This window comes from Homalodisca vitripennis, chromosome X (genome assembly GCF_021130785.1).
Source record: "Homalodisca vitripennis isolate AUS2020 chromosome X, UT_GWSS_2.1, whole genome shotgun sequence".
In the NCBI taxonomy this organism is placed as follows: domain Eukaryota; kingdom Metazoa; phylum Arthropoda; class Insecta; order Hemiptera; family Cicadellidae; genus Homalodisca; species Homalodisca vitripennis.
Window position 1 is genome coordinate 141,430,805 of NC_060215.1, and position 18,151 is coordinate 141,448,955.

The following is an 18,151-nucleotide window of genomic DNA, read 5'->3' on the forward strand; positions in this document are numbered from 1 at the left end:
TTCTAATAAAAAATCAACTTGCTGATAAAACACAAAGATTAAAATGGTAAATTCTTATTTTAAATATCAATACAAAAGAGTTATAATGCAATTTCAAAGAATATTTTTCTTACTCATATCAATAAAAAGATGGGACAGTTTAAACAGCAAGTGGAAGAGATTAGTGAATGAGGATATAATATTTTACATTATATTTAGATTTATCTATGTGTTTCACATGTTAACAATTAAAGGTCTTGTTTTATCAAGTGAATGTTTAGCTAACATGCCCTGTCAAACACAACTTGGAAAACAACAGTTTAGATGGTTAAACAAACATCTTCAACCATACTCCTTAACAGAACCCACAAATTATTGAATACATTTTATAGAGGTTTGATCCAGACACAGATAATGATACTGATTTTATTACCGATGGACTTTTTGGAGATGCAAATAATTTGTTGACACTTTTTTTTTTCTTACTCAAATAAAAAATATAAGCAAAATAGTAATAAAAACTTCTATTAAGCTCTTTGATAACTAAAAAAACAATCAGACAAGACTGCAAGATGAGATACTTCCTATCAGTATAGCGAGTGCAAAATTGCCATTTGCAAAGAACCATGTTCCAAGACTTACCACACTAAAAATATATTTAAAAATAAGTGGATTTCAATAGTAAATATGTGTAGCTATAGTGACAGTAATATCAATGTTGAATACAGCAAATAATAAGAGAAATATATTTATGTTATTAACTAGTACATGGTGATGTTTTTAGGTTAACTTTTTATTTTCTACAAAAAACCTTATGCTTTTAAGTTTTAAAAACAAGACTTTCTGTATGAAAATATTTATGCATGAGCATTTGTGTAGAAAGAGGAAGAACTTAGCTTTAAAACAAAATGTAAGTGCCATGGTTTTTTGTAATTGGTTAAAAAATTATATTTATTTAAAAAATGCATTAAAACAGGCGGCAGTGAAAGTGTTAACTGATGTGTCTAGATGTGCAGACAATAACTGCTTGGCAATAAATAACCAGTTGATAGCTAAAACATAGAAACCTTTTTGTCTTACTTTGTGTATGAAGACCACAAAGACCTGTTGTATGATTATTAACCGCCAACGTGAAACTGGCCATAGATTTCATCCATAGAAAAGAACGAGTACCCGGACCTAGTTCCTAACCAAATCCTAACCTAGTTCATCAACTCAAGTTCTGAGAAACCCTATAGATGGTCCCGTACAATGCCAATTAAGTAGATTCTATAGATTTTTTTTGTATTTGTTCTTTATTGTTTTCAAGTAATAGAATTAATTTAGTTTTGTTAATTGAACTGATTCAGGAACTAGGTTAGTGACAGTTCAAGAACTAGGTCACGAGTAGTTCATAAACCAAGTTAGGATTTGTGTCATAGGATTAGTTCTTTCTATGGATGGAATCTATGGGCAGTTTTACACTGCTGATTTTACAGGCTATGTGCTGAAAAAACAAATCTATGGATGGTTGTACCTCAAAAATGTAGGAGCCAATTTTGGTCAAACTTTCTATATACATGGTCTACTATACTAAAATACAACCCTCATTCTTAGGCCGTGCCTATTTTCAGAGATAAAATAATATATAGAATTACATGTCAAATACTGGAAAAACATATGGATGGCCATACCTCAAAAACGTACAAGCCGATTTTGATAAAACTTTCTATTCGCATTCAATAGGTTACAATTCGTGTCATAGGATTAGTTCTTTCTATGGATGGAATCTATGGGCAGTTTCACACTACTTATTAACCACATGGTTAATAATTAAAGTAAGAAAATATTGTGATTTTGTAAATTAAAATACGATTTGACATTCACAATTTCTACATCTATGTTAGTGCATCGTGAGTTTGCAAAATTGATTTATTCTAGGAATCGCATTTTATAATCTAACAAATAAAACTAAAGAGTACAGGATATGATTTTTATTTATTAAATTGTAACCATTTTAGAATAGCCTGTTACTTTTGGTGTATTTTTTAATGTTATTGAACAGTGTTAGAGTTAAAAAAATGCTGAAGTAAGTTTTACTAAAAAATCGTTTACAGATCATAATTTTATTAAAATTATTGATGGCTTATCTAAAAAGAAAGTTACGTTTCTGTCTTATCAATTTTATTACAGGATGATGCATCAGTCCTTAAGATAGACAATTTAAACAAGATTTGAGTACTTGATAACATGTTCAGAAATGTCAGTAGTTATTTAATTTTGTCATGTTATCTACGACAATCTAAAATCACTTTTAACAATTTCTCAAAGTTGCATACTTTCATTTCCAAAACAAATTTTTAGTCGCTGACGAATGATAACACTGTATAAACATTAATAACATAGGTCTATTTAAAATTTAAGTTTTGTCTCAAATATTCCATTGATTTAAAGAATCAAAAGGAATTGGAGTTCCTTTAACAAACTAAAGAGGGGTAGGCATCAGAGGAGGGGATTGCAAGGTTATCAACATATTTGTAAAAACAAAGGCAGGGAATTTGAGCGAGGAGAACAGGTCTACCAACTATGTTAGAGGGTAATTTCTCTCCTGCTTTTTTACCTATTAGATCAATTTGTTTATTGTTTTGTTCCTCTGTAATTCTGTATTTTTTTACCATTGCATATCTTGTTATTGATTAGTTTTTCATGTTTCTTGATCGGTTAGTTGCATTTTGGCATGTATTGATTTGAAAATAAAAATGTCGTTCCCCATTTAGTTGCGAAGAAAATGCATTTGTGTGTATGTGCTTTTTGTCTGAAGATTCAAAAATGAGAGTATTCCTACCTAATATACTATGGTTAAGTGAGTTTATAACAATCTTTAGGCTGTATAAGACATCTGTGATCAGATTTTCTATAATTTTTATCCATTAGTGAAGGGTAATATCTCGAAATATGTTTTTCGTTTGTTACCGTCAGTGCAAGACAGTACCATATACCACGGTGCTTGCTGGAGGCATTTATCTATTACCACGTTCCTAACCCATTAGTTCCATCTCTAAACAATGTTTCTAGCCCTTAGGCAAGACAGCACCATAGCCTACGCTGATTGCTGGAGGCATTAATCTATTACCACATTCCTAGCCCATTAGTTTTATACCTAAACAATGTTTATAGCTTCTATTGTAGTTTATTTGTAAACCATAGTGATTGGGAGTTTATTTTTTTTTACAAGCTGAAAAGGTGGTATTAGATTCAAATGCATTTTACTTAATAACTGATTTTAGCATTATTCACAGCTGTGTTTAACTAAAATAGTGTTTGTATTCTAAGAATAATTTATAACTAAAATGGCTTTAACTCTTTCATTTTTCAACTAATTTACACAAATACTACTGCATTGGAATTATCATAAAATGTACAATAAAACACAATCCTTTTAAAAATGTTAAAAGATTGACTTTTTCCAATTTAATAAAAAAAATTAATGCCACCATTTAGAAATTGAAAGTGATCATTATTTATGTAATGTTTTTAGTTTCAATTTATTCACATTAAACGTAACTGAGATGTGATTTTAAAAATTAAAAAACACATATAGACCGATTGTTGCTAAATGAAGTGAGACAGGATATATGTTCATGTGAACTATTTTGCTTGCTTTTAGATCAGGATTTTATGAAATACCTTGTATACATATGTACATATATGAAAGTATTATAACATATATATCAACAAAATACTTAGTATAAAAGTAAAGCAAAAAAATTTTACAAACCTGCAGCATAGGTGAGTTTCAAAGTTAAAAAAATAAGGACATGTACAGAGAGATTTTCTAAGATATACCTGCGGTGAAGGGACCACTTCGCCTTCCATAAATCAGGATTCAAGAGGTTAATATCAGCCCTTTCAACTACTAATTCCTTTTTTATTTATTGTTTTTGAAGCTCTCCGCACTTGAATAATTTTTTGTTGTTTCATTATTCACTTTCTACGCATTTTCCGATTGAAAAAACTAACAAATAACGTAAAAAAACAGTTTACAAGTAAATATTTACCATAATTTCATTAAATTTTAATTTAAGAATATCTCATCATGTGCTAAAATATAGACTACATTAAACTTACGAACAATCTGACTCAATTCAAGGTAGGCGTACAATGTTAACTAGGCTTCTAATTTGTTAAACAACTGTACCAATCATCAAACCCCAAATAATGTGTTAACATAAGTCTACCGTCATTTTTATGAGTTAAAATACGTAATGCAGATAATTTTGTGATGAATTTTTCATATTATTAGAGAATTAAAACAATACCAGGAAACAGTATCAAGACACATTATTATAATTTTGCTACTAGGCACTGTACTCATTGCCTATTCCATAACTCCCAAGCCTTACACCAGAGGCACAACTGCCAGCCTATTTTTGACATTTTCCACTGTTTTATATACAAACTCATATAATCGTTATAAATCATCATATTAAGTAAAGATTTACTTTGTAATTTGGCTTCCACGCATGGACAGAGAATATCTTAAATCTTATCACTCAGCGAAGTCAACAATGACTTTCTGACACTTAATTTTCTTTGTTTGATGTTTATTTATGACAATAGAAGAATTTTGTAGGAAACAACACAATCCTTTTTGTGTTATCTTTTTCTTGTAGCATTGGCAAATCTTATCTGGAAAAATCTTGTTTCCTTCAATTAATTTCTAAGTATCTTACTTTCTGCGGACTGCCTAATCGCTATACTAAATTATGAAATAAATTGATGTTGATACAATAATTGCTTGAATTACTTACGGTTATTAAAAAATCTTTGATTTTTACTTCAAAAATAATATTAATGATCCAACTCAATATTTATTCCATAATCTTTATATCATTATTGTTGATACACAATGTATTTCTAAACCAATAAAAATAGATCTTGTAGAAATACCTTCATAATTAACATTTTTGTGGAGTTTCTTATGTATTGCAACTGACAGAAACAAAAGAAACTATAAAAACAATATAATTCAGTTTTTAATACTTATAAACTAAAAATATACTTGTCAAATAAACAAAAATTAAAATATTTTTTCCAGAACCATAACCTTGACTGAAATAATATTTTATGAACACAAATGTCACTCTTAGATACAGTGAAATACAACTGAAATCTATCAGACGCAACTTCAGTGCTCAGCATTATTAATAACTCCACAAAACAAAATCCAAAGCCATTTGGAACACTATCAACAATGAGAGACACCTGAAAAAGACAAAATCAGCAGGAAATCTGGATCATCTCAAAATTTCTGGAAATATTGTAGAAGACCCGACTTTAATATCTAACTATTTTAATGAGCATTTTGCCACCATAGCAGAAAAAACACTAAATAAAGGTCCTTCGAGATCCTCTGGAGGTCCATCACCCGCAACTCAAAAACACACCTCTTTACATCCAATCTCCACTTTTAGTACTCAAAGCCGACTTCTCCAAAAGAACTAAGCGATGTCCTAAATGGCCTGAAAGTAAAAACCATCTGCTGGTTTAGATGAGATATCATCAAGCATTGTAAAGGTCTGTAAAAGTGAGTTGCTTCTCCCACTAGTACATGTTACCAATCTGTCCCTACAAAGTGGAGAGTTTCCCAAGAAAAATGAAATTCGCCAAAGTCATTCCACTGCATAAGAACGGAAGCAAACACAGTGTTGAAAAATTATAGGCCGATATCGCTCATTTCAACATTTTCGAAGATTATAGAAAAAAAATTGTCCTGATAAGAATCTTTGAGCACCTTAACAACAACAATATCTTGACAACGAGTCAACATGGCTTCCTTCACAAGAAATCAACTCAGGACAGCTCTTGTTGACATGGTAGAGCACATAGTGGATAGCATGGATGAAGGCAAAAATGTCATTGGTATGTTTATGGACTTGAGTAAGGCCTTTGATTGTCTCGGCCATGACCTAATACTTGATAAACTGAGATTTCTTGGATTTCGGGATGATCCAATGAAGTGGTTTAAGAGTTACCTCAGTGATCGTGAGCAGCTTGTGGAGATCAGACAGATGGTGAATGGTCTTGAGACTAAGACTAGGTCTAGCCTCCTACCAGTGAAAAAGAGGTGTTCCACAAGGGTCGGTCCTTGGCCCGATTCTTTTCATTTTATATACGAATGAACCTGCCTCAGTACGTTGAGCCTTTAAGCCACACAGTTATGTATGCTGACGATTCGGTTTTGTTAACAGCGCACAAATCTTTAGAAACCTTGAAGTAAATTCTTTTATAGCTGTAAACCTTGCCATTGAATACTGCCAGAGCAATGACTTAGTCTTCAATGAATCAAAGACTACCCAAATCATCTTTGGAAGCAAGAAACAAGAAGTCTCAGCTTTGCCTGACTTCCAGGCGGTAAGAGCGACAAAACATCTTGGAGTAATCATTGATGACTCGCTGAAACTGGCAGGACCACATAGATTCTCTCTGCAAGAAACTCAGCAGTGCCCTATTCGCCCTCAGAAGAACGCAAGCAGTTAGCACGCCTGAAGCAGTTTTAACTGCCTACCATGCCCTTTTTGAGAAGCAATATGAGGTATGGTATAATGGCGTGGGGTGCATCTTCCCAACACAACTATAGAACGTGTGCTCGTTCTTCAGAAGAAAGCGGTGAGGCTGTTATCTGGGCTGGGATGGAGAGACAGCTGCAGAGGACATTTCAAGGAGCTGAAGTTGATGACAGTTGTGGGTTTCTACATCTACGAAGTCATCGTCCTGGCGACCTCAAATCAGCAGACTCGACATCAAGACCTGCATGGGTATAATACCAGAAATGCCCAAAACTTTAGCCTTCTGCTCATCATCGGACACTTTTTGAAAAAAAACCATCATATGCAGGGGCACAAAATTCTACAACATCCTGCCTCAAGTCGTCAAGAGTGAGAACCCCAGAACGCTAAAGCTTCATCTCACCAGGTGGCTTCTTGAAAACCCTTTCTACAGTGTGAATGAGTTTTTGAACTGGCAACACTTTCATCCACTAATCATGGATTCAAAACCGAAATTGATTTGTGAAGTGTGAAGCAAGGAAAATTGTTGTAATTAATTGTATTAATTTGTAACGCCATTTCAGGTCTTTGTGATTTTGAAATAAAGCTCTCTCTCTCTCTCTCTCTCTCTCTCTCTCTCAGTGTTGAAACATAACTTACTGCGACAAGGTGATAAAAGGCAGTTTTAAAGGAACACAAATGTCGCTCTTATATAGTTTTGACAAACTAGGCGCTTGCGTAACCATGTACATCACTTTTACTCGAATTTAGATGGCAGTATATTATGGCTCTTTAAATAACTGAGATTTAAATGAAAATCTCAAATAATTATTAAAGTTTGTTAGCTCCAAGATTGTAACTTTATATTGATTGGTTATTTACTAAACAAATCAATTAATATGTAATTTAAGTTTTAAAAGTATTTTTATTTGCAGAATAAAAATACAATCTGTCTCAATTAGGTCTCTAGTAGCAACATAATACAAACTCGTTTATATATTTTGAGCTTTGCCTCTATCAAATGCACTAGTATTTTAATAAGTAGATAGAATATGTTATATCAGCTATGGTGACACTGACAGTTGGATAAAAAAATTCTGAACAATGTATTTGCTGCAAATAGAGAAATATTAATTTAGTTACTTATTTGGCCAAGAGATTGCAGGACTGTCTAGCCACAGTTGGATAAGAATTGAATTTTACTGTGTAATATAATAGGCCACACATAGTGGCCTGATGATCTGAACGACAAAACAGAGAGGGCCACTAGGTTGTGGTCTGCCGAGCTGAGGTACAGGACTTGGTCATAAATCAATGAACTGACTGACTTGGCAGAGCAGAGAAAAGCCATGGCCACCATTGTGGCCAGGTGGTATGAGAGTCCAATCATATTAATTTAATGCCGATCCCAAAGGGTTCAATTATATTCAAATGCAGTTGGTACACCAAATCTTTCTGATCAAATTCTCGAGTGAATGTTAACAACCCTGTTTTCCCATTCTCTTATACCTATCCCTCCTTAATTTGTTAACTTCCCCCACTCTGAAATCCCGGATTCCCCCCAGTACCCAAGATTGATGGATTAATTGCGATAGGTATAACCTAAAATTCAAACATGTCAGTACAAACTATGGTTTACGACCGCCTAAACATTATTTTTGGAAAAGAGAGTATCAGCCTACTATTTTAAGAAACTGTTAAAAGTGGTTTTAGGAACATGGCTAAGTAAACATTAACCAATGTTTTAATTTGACTATTTTTGCAAACATCTGGAAAACCAGACACTGGCATTATGGATCATTTACATACTTCCAGAAAACTTAAGTTGGCAATGAAAGGGTTATTAAATAATAAAATGTGACCTATAATTGTAACCTGGGACAGGATGAAAATGTTCAAATATATTTAGTATGTAAACTTAGGTTTTGAAACTAAATAGGCTAGGCTTACAATTCTCAACACAAGATAGTGAAACAGACAGCACTCATAAACAAATGTGTTGCCTTCCAATCCATGTGTCCCAAGAACACCTAGCACCATAACCTTCAATAGTAATGTAAACAATCTAGTCTAGAATAGGATATGACCTAGAAAATTTTAGTCTTACCTATTAAGTAGTCCGGTTAGGATTGATGTGCATTTTGTTTGCTCATAATTAAATTATATACATATACTTCATAGAGCTGACAAAAATATAGAATAAAATAAGAGTCCGGTATAGGTAATCCTATACTCTCATCTCACTAATAATGAATGTTTATAACTTCCCCCCATAACAGTTTCACGTTTCTTTCATTTCATCTATCCGACCCATAAGTCCCAACAACAAACGAACACAATTCTTCTCCCTTGTATCCTATTCTCTTCTTCCTTTCTCCATCCTCTCTGACACTTTTAACATACAACATACAGGAATTCCAAATCCCACAAAATTCCGCAACTACAATTTACATTTTTTTAGTACATATTCAAACTACTATACACAAAAAGCATTAGATTTACAAACTAAGAATACTACGTTCATAGTGCATGTCGTGAATTAAGCTTTTATTTAGCTGCTGTTTTATTGTAATTGGTATTGAAATTGAGGCGACAAGAGTTGCTCGTTGCTTTGAAAAATGGCCAAACTCTTTCCCATGCGCAGTTTATTTTCTCTTAAATCAGCCACAGCCAATCATTGTCTAAAAATCTCAGAATTGTTCAATTTTCAGGATAGCATTTATTATTGCTTTGAATTATTTGGAGTTTTTAATTTAAATAGTGAAATTAGTATTGGCATGTTTTTTTCTATGTTGTAAGACATGCCTCACGCACTTGGTTTGTATCAGTGTAGCCAAAATTTTAATTAGCGTGTTAACCAACTGGATTTAATTTGATTTGCTTTGTACCCCTTCACGGTCTTGTTATTCTACTCCTGGTGAAGATATCTGCCATTCCGCCTTGGACATTGACTTGAGTCTTCTATCGTCTACTGTCGCTCCTCAGTTTATTATCTCTCTCAACTATTAGAAATACAACATTCCTGATCGAAGAGCTGATATTTAAGACTTTAACTTGACTATAAAACCGTATAAATACGGTACCCAAGACAATTCCAGCAAGTATATCAACGAGTTAAGTGGCCTAATCAAGAGCAGTTCTCCCCTAAAATGATCCAGGACATCTCATTACCCTCGCTTGTTTAGTTATCGCTTAAAATCTATGATCATTAACAAAAAACACTGCATTGTATATAAAAAAAACTTCATGACTGAATAGCAGAATACCCTTCGCTATAGTCGGTTTTACGTTCACCGTGCAGTACAGGTCTACGAGACATGCTCATGTTACTACCTTTACTAGGAACTAGGAACATTACGCCTAGTGTCGTCCGGGTTGCGTCAACTGTCCTAGTGACCCGCGCGAAGGCGCTTAAATAGTTTTTACTGTACCCTACCTTTTGTGCCTTAGCTCATGTTCATATGTGTTTTATTTATCTGTGATGTTTGTACCGCTATAAAAAGTTTATAAAATATAGATGTGAAAGAAACTTATAATTTAATCAGCATACATACACTCCAGGAAGATCATGCGACTCGGCACTGCATCAATTGATATGCACGATTGAGACGACGCTGGCATCGAAAGAGGTAGCCATAGGTGTTTTTTTGGACATCGAAGGAGCCTTTGACAATACGGGCACTCAAGCGATTGTTAATGCGGTCTCCAGACGTGGTATTGATGGTCAAATATGTGACTGGATAAGGGCTTTACTCACAGACAGGGTTATTACCACCCGTATGGGAGCAAGTGTCAGTACAAGGACTATGTCCGCAGGACGGCGTCCTTTCTCCTCTCTTGTGGAACCTAGTTGTGGACGACCTGCCAATGTATTTTAACAGTAGTGGTGTCATTGCACAGGGGTACGCAGATGATATTGTGATTCTTGTTAGTGGCAAGTTCAACACAACAGTCACGGAACTGACCAATATTGCTCTAAACATGGTAGGAAACTGGTGAGATGGGGCTGGCCTTACTGTCAACCCTACCAAGGCTTATGTGGCTGCCTTTACCAGGAGGGTATTGGTCCAGTTATACTCAGAGGTGTTTCCATTAAGTTGAAGTCCGAGGTCAAGTACCTGGGCGTGATCCTAGATAGGATCCTAAACTGAGGACCTCGTCTTGAAAGGGTTATCGCCAGGGAGAAATGGTCTTTAATCCAATGCAGATGTGTGAGGTGGGTCTTGGGGACTTAAGCTGAGGCTTTTGTACTGGCTTTATGTTTCCGTGGTCAGATCTGCACCAATGCGTGGGGCCGTTGTCTGGTGGCCAAAAACGGAGCCAAAATAGCGGTAGCTTGTATGGGTGGCATCCAAAGGATGGTTTGCCTTGCTATCACTGGGGCTTTTCCTAGTGCGCCGGGTGCAGCTCTAGACTGATGCCTCAACCTCGCTCCCCTGGACATCGTCATTCGGCCTATGGCCAGGAGGAGTGCCTACTGTCTTCAGCAAGCGGGAATATGGTCGGGTTACAGCGGTGAGCACTGTAGAATTACCATTCTGATTCAGGGGGATGCTCTGCACATGATCTCTGATCAGATGCCACAACAATTTTCTTTTGATAAACTCTTTAGGACTGTGATACCTCAGGGACGATTGGTCGGAGGGAAGGAAACCTCTTCCACCAGCGGAGCTTGAAAGGTTACAGACGGCTCTAAAACAAAAAGCGGTACAGGCGCTGGAATTGTGGGGGTGAGGCCATGCAGGGAGCTGGTGGTCCCTATGGGTCCTTATTCTAAAGTTTTTCAGGCGGAGGTCGCAACCATTATGGAATGTGCTCGTTCGAATCTTCGTCTGCGTTATAGGAGTAAGACGATCAATATTTTCGCGGATAGTCAGACAGCACTGATGGCGCTGGACTCTTGTGTGTTCAAATCCAAACTTGTCTGGGATTGCTATCAAGTCGTTTCTTCCCTTGCCAGAATCAACAATGTGACTGTTGGGTTCCTGGTCATGAGGGGATCCCTGGGAATGAAAGAGCCCTAGCCAACCGGAACACAGCGTCAAGTATGACAGGCCCTCAATCGTTCTGCGGTATTCCAAGGTATGAATCCTTTGTGGCTGTCTCGAAATGGGTTTGTGCTGAACATGAGAGAAGGTGAAGCTGATTACCAGGTGAAGCTGATCACGGGACATGGTTACCTGAGGAAGCACCTTCACAGAGTCGGCATCCTTCAGGAGGATCCGCTCTGTAGAATGTGTGATGAGCAGGATGAAACTGCCGAACACTTGCTCTTTGATTGTCCTACAATAGCAAGGGAGCGGTATGCCATCTTTGGTAGTTTGGGCAAGGGTGGTGAATTTCCCCAGGAGGACCTGATAAGTTCTTTTTGGCGGTTTGTGGAACTGCTGAAATCATAGACTGGTAGGCCTCATGGTGTGCTTCCGGGGTGCACAAAAGGCCCTTGAGGGTTAAGTGTATGGCAATAGGCCGCCCCATAAAAGAAAAATAAGAAGTGAAGGGACTCTATCTAGAACGCTTTATAGCTCAGGCAAACAGTGTCCGAAAGTACTGTTTTTTTTTTTTTTTTTTTTTTTTTAATTGTAGAAGTATTTTTGTCAGCAGTTCTATATGTCTTTAATTTTGGGCATTGTGAAGTTGCTACCATGTAAGCGTCACAAGGAAAAACGCAAAAAAACAGATTTTCTGAATGAAAATAAAGGTACCCACTCAATGAAACAAGTAAAATAAATAACATGATCTACAAAACGTATTGTCAACTTTTACATTTGATTAGCAGTATGAGTTGCTGAAATCAGTAATATTTTTTTGAATCTGTGAAAATGTAAAGTTCACTCCCACCATCTGCAATTTGAGAAATATGCCATGTTATGTAAAAAAGCTCTTATAGCAAGTGAAACTGAAATGACCATTACCTACCTCAAACCATATCCTTACTATCCAATAAGCTACCTAATCCTTACCCAAAACAGTATCTACTTGTATCTATTTTTGTGAAGAATTTTGTAAATGATTTTTTTTTGTCTCATAAAATGGCAGCATTTAATTAATTTATACATAGACTAAACAAAATTCCCATGAATATTGAGGATTACTTAAAAGAGCTCAAGAAAAAATAATATATAGTTCATGATAATGGTCACAGAAGAAAAATAATTGACAAAATTCTTCACAAATATAATTCGTAAAAATGTTATTCTAACAAGTCCACAAATAAAAAGTATGTAACCCTGACGTATGGCAATACAATGAACCACAAAGTTAACAACATATTTGCAAAATATGGATACACTGTGGCTTATAGCATTGTAAATAAAATGAGTGACTTAATAAACCTCAGTACAAAACAAAACGAGGATAATTTTTACGGCAGCGGGGTTTATGAAATACAGTGTATTGATTGTCTCAAGTACTGTCTCGGACAAACTTGTAGATAATTCAAAACCCGTTTTAAGGAACATCTAACAAAGAATTCTGCTACATAATGGTCACATTATGCTGAACATCTCATACAATGTGGAAACCTACAAATAATTCATAAATGCAAGAAAAGTAGTTTATTGTCCACGCTTGAAAATTATGAGATATACAAAGCCGTAAAAAGTGATCCCGCAAATGTTCTGAATGATGAATACTCAAGCCAATTCGTTGTTTAACTCGGCAATGCACCTGGAAATTATGGGTTGGTGTACAAAGTCCATTTCGACACGTTTCTTCCTCCAGTAGTTGCAAATAAACCATCCAGCAAGTGTGAACATATGGCCACTGTATCGTAGTAATTCATGTTTATAATATTTACTTAAGAGTAATTGTGTTTTGCACTGTTTTTTTTTTTTTAATTTTAATCTACAACGAAACGCTAATGTGTATACCTGATAATGCCAGTGTGTTGATGAAGTGCGTCATAATGATGCAAAATTAAGGAATGGCAGAAGCTAATTCATAATTCATATTAATGGAACGTAGTAAAAGATCATATTAATGAATGTATTCGTATTATATTAATTATGAACGTTCCAGCAGTAGGAATGAACTTTAAATATTATTTGATGCATAACTAATCCAATTTATTCATAAGAAGAGTTGTATTATAATAATTTGGTAACAATATTTATTTAAAAATTCTTTGTATTTATATCTAATAAAAACTTCATTTATATATATATATATATATATATATATATATACAAGAATATGTATATACATATATACAGTTTCAATAAACATTGAATCACAAAAAGTACTTCCTCCACCGGGACTTTTTGTGATTCAATGTATATTAAAATTAAATTCGGCTATTGCCTTTATACAAATTTAAAGATGTATATATATATATATATATATATATATATATATATTATGTGTATATTTGTATGGAAATGTATATTTGCTTTGCTTAGTACTGGCTTTATACGATCATACAGATGCTACAGGAACAGTATGTTGACGTGTTTCTGTTGTTAATGATTTCACTGGACTTGTTACCATTCCAGCTTATTTTTTGTTTGCTGGGCTCTCAAATTAAAATGGGCCAGGCAGCAAACTTATAGAACATGTAAAAAAATACCTCATTAATTTTGTTAGATGAGTCACCATTTGACTGGACTGTTACGTTAGGTGTAGAACTAGTGCTCGTAGAACTTAAGATATTAGTTAAAGAGCGACGTATGTCTTCATTTTACAAAACACAAACATGCACGTACTTCTTGTACTTCAAGTTTACAATTCATATTACAAGGACGTGGTTCAGGTTGAGCAGATCAACTGCATTCCGTTTTATCAAAATATAATCCCTTGCTTGTGCCCCCAAAAATCTTAACAACTTTTGTGCTGCTGAGTCCATTTATAAAGGAGGCCCTTAAAGTGTTTGAATGTGTATTGTTTTATTGGTAATTTTCACACTTACTAACTGAAATTTGTAAAAATTCAGTAACTGCAAGTACAGTAGATATAAAGTTTTCACTATTCTCACAAAAATGAGAGAATGACAACCAAAATTTCAAATTAAGAACAATTTTCTGTTTTAAACTACATGAATTGTGTAAAACTATGTACAGGAGCAGTCTACAAAACTGTTGTTTAATGTAATAAACTAAAAGAAGTGCTACCAAAATGTTTCAATATAACTGAAATATATAACATCACAAAAAATCTAGGACAGCTAAACTGTATTTAATATTGTTATAAATAAAAATATACATTGTGTTATGAGTGAAAATTCATGATTTTTGTTTTCTAAGAAATGGCTTAGTAGCAGTTATAGTTTGTTGTGCATACAAAATAAAAATATGTTCCATTCAGTTTTATTACCTTTTTAGGATAATTTGTGTAGCAGGTTCTGTAAGTTTTTGAAGAACTATACATTTATAGTAGTAGGATTAAGTTTCAACTACGTAGAAATTAGTCACATCAGTTTTCATAAAAGAATAATTTTAACGTCCTTTTATCTACAAGGATTACAAACTGTTGACGATAAAAACACATTTAAAGCCAAGAAAAATTGGCCAAATAATCACAAGCGAAACAATAACATTGTTAAAACAAAAGTGGGTTAAAAACTTGATGTTACGGATACTTTCAACACTTATTTGGCAAATTTGTTGCAAGAGCCATGCACAGTAAAAATATGAAAAATTTAAAAGATGTTTTTATACCTTGCGTCAAATGCTCAAAATTAATGCCATTTTTCACAGTCATAGCTGAATCCTACTGTTATTGAATCAAATAAACAGAGAGTATCATTTCTTCTCTGTGGAACACAGCAATTAAATTTACAATTTGTATCTGTATGTCCTCTCCGAGTTCTTGGTTGATTTTTGCATATGATGTCTTTTAGCCGTCCGCACAGGTTAAAAGTCTGTTCAACTAAGATCAGGTGATCTAAGAGGCCTAAATACCGGACCACCTCTTCCTATCCACCTGTTTGGAAACCGATAGTTCAGGGTCTTTCCGAACATTTCTAATGTAGTGAGGAGGCATCTTGGAGATCCATCTCTCCTTTGCCTCTCGAGGGACATCTCTATAGAGGACATATCGAGGGGGGAGGTGCCCTATAGTTTGGAAAAAAATTGCACATGTCTCCATTAAGCATTCCTTTACAACTAGTTAGCATACTCTCTCATGTAAGAACGACAACGGTTATAATTGTAAAATCTATACTGTGGAAAAAACCTGAACCAGGTTAAGGTTGAGTCTATATCTGATAATCTAACCGCTGATTTACTTACTTTCACTTGTCGTTTTACATTTGCTATGAATGTAGCCAGGGTCGATCGCCTGTTTGAAGTGATATTTATTAGTGCTGTGAACACAGCTTTTCAAATAATTTATTTTTGGCCTCTTAATTGATTAACTACTTGTAAAGAGGCATTGTACACTTCCCCTTGGTACCCATAAATACGGTTTATTTACCATGATTTTTTTTAATAGTTAAGAGATAGAAAAAACTTTACATTTGAAAGTTATTTAGTTTTGTACAGACTTAAATTTAATGTAGTGGAAGCCCCCTTACCATTTAAATTTAGGTTATGGGTATTTTTATATTTTCAAATAAGTAAATTTTATAGTGGTAGAAAAAGATTTTAAAATGTAGCCATGCATGCATGGTATCTTTTGAAAGCTTGTGTCATGAAGTATTGGAAAAACTTTTATTTTAGTAGGGGTATAATGTAGTATTAACGGTAGTATTCCATTACAATTATTTTTCATAATTATTACTTGTGGTTCTTCTCACTTTCCCAAGGTTTCATTTGATACTTAACTCGAAAAACCTTAACAATTTGTTTTTCTGTCAATCTGACTTTTGTTGAGGTAGGCATTCATATCACAGGAACGGCAATAATAAAAAAAACACTGTTTTGCATAAATTTTAGACTACTATTTTGAAATGAATAAAAATAGTTAAATTTTACTTCACCGAAATGTTGAGAATACAGAGACCTTCAAAATGATGTACAATATGACTTGTATTTATTTGCATTTGAAAATATTTAGATTCGAACATGTGACCTTTTGTTATTGAACACCCTCTATTTTTACCGAGGTGAAATTATTTTAAACAAATTTTTTAAAGTCGATTTAGTGGGGAATATGTTTATACTAACCTCTGCAGTTAGCTATTTGACTGCTAGATGTTTGAGACTAGTGGTCTTAAACACCCTGTATAATATAGTATTAATGATTGTATTCTATTCTAATTATTATTCATAATTATTACTTGTGGTTCTCATCTTCCTAAGGTTTCATTTGATACTTAACTCTAAAAACGTGAACAATTTGTTTTTCTGTCAATCTCATCACCTTTTAAGTGATTTAAAACAGCCAACAGCCAATCCTTTCATCAGTATGTTTTGAAGTCAACAGCATTATAAAAAATGATAGGATTGGCCAAAAAACGAATTGTAAGGTTTTTAGAGTTAACAAACTAAACCTTTGAAAGACGTGAAGGACCATAGATAATCATTATGAATAATGATTAGAATAGTAATTTTCAATTGATTGGTTAAGTACCAACTAAAACTCAGCATGGTATAACATGATAAATCACAACACACACTGAGTTCTTATTTTTACCACTGAATTCTTAAAACACAAAGAATTTTATACAAGGTATTGTGTGGATTAAAAAATGTACACAGTTTGTCATATTTTTTAAACAAATATATTTTCTGAAGTTACGACAAACTTCCTTGAACAATCACATAAACAATAAATAAATAGACAACACAATTAAAAAATAAGTTAAACAAAAGATCCATTTGTCTTGGAACGAATTCCACCCGTGCTAAACAAAACATACAGTCTTAAGTAAATCTCTAAATGTACACTAGCTGTTCTTCACTTGGGCAAGTAGCTGAGTAATCTCATGCATTGAGCCCTAAAAGAACCTTTCCGCTGTTACCGGAGTGATTGCCTCCTGACAAGATCCCACATTACATTCACCATAAGGAGATATAGTGGACACAATAATTACCATCTTGGAAAAGGGGAGGCTAGCTCCGTTCTCTCTCTCTCTGTTCTCACTCTCTGATCAAACTCTCTTCCAATCAAAGCGGGCAGGGCGATCCTCCCTCATTCTTAGGTCTATAAAAACCTTTAAGACTAAGAGAGCCCCACCTCGTCCAACACTTATCTTCCGCAGTACACCAGACATATCGACCGACCCTTTAACACCAATATCCCAAAGTTTGTGGTTACTGATGTGTCGCTCTTGGACATCCACTGGGTTGCCCAGATGCAAGTCAAACACATAAGTTTTTGCTGTACCCTGTGTAGGTTCTACTGGCAGGTAAAAACCAGCCAGAATCGAACCTTACTGGGGTCTCTTTGTTGTTACGATAATATTTCTTGGAACATTGTTTTATTTAATGGACTTCACAGGTTTTAAACCGTAATCAAACAACTTTGACATAAGAAAAATAAAATCACACATATCGTGCAATAAACAACACTTTCCATACAACGGTTATAGTTTGGTTAGATACTTAGCTTGAGCAACATGAAATGAGACATCCCGATAAGAATAAAATACAATAATCTTAGGTGTCATACACAGGGTTCTAACATGGTAGCTCACATTTCCACGATGAGATTTCCTGACACAAAGAGTTGAATGAGACAGTTTATTACATTAATGGAAGTTTATT

The 18,151-nt window shown here is 34.4% G+C and overlaps 1 protein-coding gene across 2 annotated transcripts in view; it reads right to left on the reverse strand.

The window, feature by feature from the left end:
- LOC124369928 (DDB1- and CUL4-associated factor 7) overlaps positions 1–8,907 on the reverse strand; it is a 63,971-nt gene extending 55,064 nt beyond the window's left edge. Inside the window, exon 1 of one of the 2 annotated variants that reach the window (XM_046828122.1) lies at positions 8,614–8,907. The gene's annotated coding sequence lies outside the window, so the exon portion shown is untranslated. The remainder of the gene's footprint in view (positions 1–8,613) is intronic. The other variant, XM_046828123.1, reaches the window with a different exon arrangement.
- Between the last annotated feature and the right edge of the window lie 9,244 nt (positions 8,908–18,151).